This window comes from Tachyglossus aculeatus, chromosome 18 (genome assembly GCF_015852505.1).
Source record: "Tachyglossus aculeatus isolate mTacAcu1 chromosome 18, mTacAcu1.pri, whole genome shotgun sequence".
Taxonomy (NCBI): domain Eukaryota; kingdom Metazoa; phylum Chordata; class Mammalia; order Monotremata; family Tachyglossidae; genus Tachyglossus; species Tachyglossus aculeatus.
In genome coordinates this window covers 18,352,731-18,356,804 of record NC_052083.1, presented here as the reverse complement: position 1 = coordinate 18,356,804, position 4,074 = coordinate 18,352,731, and the positions used below count along the sequence as shown (strand labels likewise).

The 4,074-nt window shown below is 41.0% G+C and overlaps 1 non-coding gene across 1 annotated transcript; it reads right to left on the bottom strand.

The window, feature by feature from the left end:
- Positions 1-3,212: 3,212 nt before the first annotated feature.
- Positions 3,213-3,346, bottom strand: LOC119940491. The gene has a single exon (XR_005454969.1). It is a non-coding gene; the product is annotated as a small nucleolar RNA SNORA7 (small nucleolar RNA).
- Between the last annotated feature and the right edge of the window lie 728 nt (positions 3,347-4,074).

Below are 4,074 nucleotides of genomic sequence, written 5' to 3'. Positions count from 1 at the left end.
AATCTCAGCTCCACCACTTTCATTCATTCAATCGTATTTATTGAGCGCTTACTGTGTGCAGAGCACTGTACCAAGCGCTTGGGAAGTACAAGTCGGTGACATCTAGAGATGGTCCCTACCCAACAACGGGCTCACAGTCTAGAAGGAGACCTGTAGCCGGAGCGATCTTGGGCAAATCACTTAACTTCTCTGTGTCTCTGTTTCCTCACCTGTAAAATGGGTTTTAACACTGCGAGCCCCACATGGGCCATGAACTGTTTCCAACCTGATTATCTTGTATCTACCCCAGTGTTTAGTACAGTGCCTGGCACATAGTAAGCGCTTGACAAATACCATAAAAAGCAAAGTGGATTTTAGGAGGGATTTGAAGACCTAGGTTCAGTTTTTGATTTATAAATTTAGTCACCATCATTTCAGTCAATTCAGAATCATGAGACTAAACAGCTTGATGCGTCTAGTGATCTTGATGACTTTGAGAAAGGGTAAGGTCAGGAGCAAAGCATTGGATAGCCAACTCTATTAACAATGGGGGCAAAAATAGAGTGGAAAAATGTTCCTCTAACATCATTAGAGGCATCAAGATGGCATCTATACAGCCCATCCAGATTCTTGGGTGATGATATCAGTCACTTAGAAATAATAGTTGAGTGTGCAGTCAGCAATAGTTTTCAACAGCGCTCTTCACACAATAAGCACTCAATAAATACGATTGAATGAATAGACGTGGAAATCGATGCAATCAACATAACTTTAATTGGCTTTACCTTTTCCCTGTGTCAGCAGTTCAGAGTGCAGAGGTATCTGCCACAAGAAAGTCCAGGCAGACATTCATCAATCAATGTCATATTAGTGAGCGTTTAGGAGAGTACAATATAAAAGATACATTCCCTGCTTATGATAAACTTATAAGTCTGCAAAAAGGAAATAGAAAGGAGACAGAGACTATAAAAATATTTTAGATGTGCTCTGATTTCTTTTAGGTCCTGAACATCTGCTGAGTGGGGGTGGGCAAAAAATGTAGGTTGCCCCTTTTAAGTTTAACACTGACTCTTTTTCACGAACCTATAGACCTGGAAGAGTCAATTTGAGTTCTTTTTCTTCAATGCATTTTCTAAAATCTTATTATAAATTCCTCTTATCATGCCAAAATACAGACAAGTTTTTGTTGCATCTATCAGTTGGGAAACTGAAAATATTTTATGAAAATAATTTCATTGAATCATTATTTAAAGACATAAAATTCCTATAAAGTCCCAGGGTAACATACAATTCTAAGTACTGAGTCTTGTATCTTCCCAAGCACTTAGTACAGTGTTTTGTACACATTAATGCTCTAATAAACAGCACTGATTGATTAATTCATTAAACTGGGTGAGAGATTTAAAATAAAGGGTAACAGCAGGAATTAGAAACCACAGGAAAACAAAAGTCTCTGAAACCAATACATATATGGGCACCATCTATCCTTTAGCTAGTTCTCAAAAGAGAAGCAGTGTGTTCTAATGGAAAGAGAACGGGGTTGGGAGTCAGAGGACGTGGGTTCGAATTCCGGCTCCCCCACTAGTCTGCTGTGTGGCCTTGGGCAAGTCACTTAACTTCTCTGTGCTTCAGTTACTCATCTGTAAAATGGGGATTAAGCCTGTGAGCCCCATGTGGGACGACTTGATTACCTTGCATCTACCCCAGGACTTAGAACAGTGCTTGTCATATAGTAAGTGCTTAACAAATATGATAATTATTATTATTATTATTACCAAGACTTTGGGAACACCAGAACCTTTGAGAGAATCAAACAATCAATCAACCGATCGATCATCTGTAGAGCAATTCTTGCACACACTAAGTCCACATTTATGGGCAGGACTGGGGCAGGTGGCTGGTAGTTATTTGAAAAGTTATGGTATTTTTTTGAAAATGATTCTGGGTGAGCCACCATGCTAAGCAATAGGGTAAATGGAAGAGAAACAGTTCAGTCACAGCCCTGTTCCTACACAGGGCCCACAGCCTAGGTCGGGTTGTTTTGTTTTGTTTTCTGTCTCCCCCCTTCTAGACTGGGAGTCCGTTGTTGGGTAGGGATTACTATTTCACTATTTCATAACTGCTCCCCCAAGTACTTAAAAGAGATGAACAATAGTAGGAGAGAAGAGTACGGGATGTTCCTTATGAAGCCACATGACCTAGAGGGAAAAACAGTGCCTTGGGAGTCAGAGGACCTGTGACCTAATCCCCGCTTTGCTACTTGTCTTCTGTACAATTTAGGGCAAGTCACTTCACTTCGAGAAGCAGCATGGCCTAGTGGATAGAATATGGGCCAGGGACTCAGAAGGAATTGGTTATTAATCCTGGCTTTGCCACTTGTCTGCTGTGTGAACTTGGGCAAGTCACTTAACTTCTCTGTGCCTCATTTCCCTCATCTGTAAAACGGAGATTAAGACCATGAGCCCTATGTGGGACAGGGACTGTGTCTAACCTCATTATCTTGTATCTCCCTCAGTTTACAACAGTGCTTGGTACATAGTAACCACTTAACAAACACCACTATTATTATTATTATTATTTATTATTCTCAGTTTCCTCATTAGTAAAGTGGAGATCAAATGCCTGTTCTACCTCTTCCTATATTGGGAGTTCTTCTATTCATTCATTCATTCAATCATATTTATTGAGCACTTACTGTATGCTGATGCAAGATGTTCTTGCATCTTCTTGTCTTCTAGACTGTGAGCCCGCTGTTGGATAGGGACCATCTCTATATGTTGCCAACTTGTACTTCCCAAGCGCTTAGTACAGTGCTCTGCACACAGTAAGCGCTCAATAAATATGATTGAATGAAGAATGAATGTGGAACAGAGACTGTGTCTTCCCCAGTGCTTAGCACATAGCACTTAACAGATACCATAATTATTATTATCATTACCTTGTATCTACACCAGAGTCTAGTAAAGCACATGGCACAAGGTAAGCATTTAGTAAGTTTTGTTTTATGCTGTCGAGTCATCTCCGACCCATAGAGATACCATGGGCACCTCTCTCCCAGAACGCCCCACCTCCATCTGCCTTTGGTCTGGTAGTGTATCCAGAGAGTTCTCTTTGTAAAAATACAGAAGTGGTTTACCATTGCCTCCTTCTGTAAAGCAAAATTGAGTTTTGAATCAACTCAATCAACCTTGAATCTTTCCTAAGCTGCTGCTGCCCAGCACAGGGGAGTCTCGACTTGTAGCAGGTTGCCTTCCATTTGCTAGCCACCGGCCAAGCTAGGAATGGAATGGGTAGGCCTCTGCTTGACTCTCCTTCCCATAGTCAAGACTGGTAGAGTACAACTCTCCAGGTGCGACCCTGAGAGGGGACTTAATAAGTATCATTATCATTATTATTATTATTATTCCTCAGTCTTTGCTTCCAGAATGCCACAGTTTCCCAACATTCTGGGAAATGGTGGTGGTTTCTCTCGGTAGGGCGGTGGTTTGACTTCCATGGTGACAGACACAAAGTGGGAGATTCCTCCAAACAGGAACAGCCACTGGTAACATGTAGGCTAATTGGAATCATTATCCAACAAGGAGTTCATCAGATGTTGGCAATTTAACACATTATTCCTAGATGTGGTATTACAGATGAATAATAACAGTAATGCCAATTATGGTTTTTGTTAAGCGCTTACTATGTGCCAGGCACTGTACTAAGCACTGGGGTGGATACAAGCAAAATGGGTTGGACATAGTCCCTGTCCCACATGAGGCTCACAGTCTCCATCTCCATTTTACAGGTGAAGTACCTGAGGCACAGATAATAATAATAATAATAATTGTATATAATAATAATAATATAATACTATATAATATAATAAAATAATAATAATAATGACATTTGTTAAGCGCTTACTATGTGCCAAGCAATGTTCTAAGCGCCGGGAGGATACAAGGTAATCAGGTTGTCCCACATGGGGCTCACAGTCTTAATCCCCATTTTACAGATGAGGTAACTGAGGCCCAGAGAAGTGAAGTAATTTGCCCAAAGTCACACAGCAGACAAGTGGCAGAGCCGGGATTAGAACCCATGACCTCTGACTCCCAA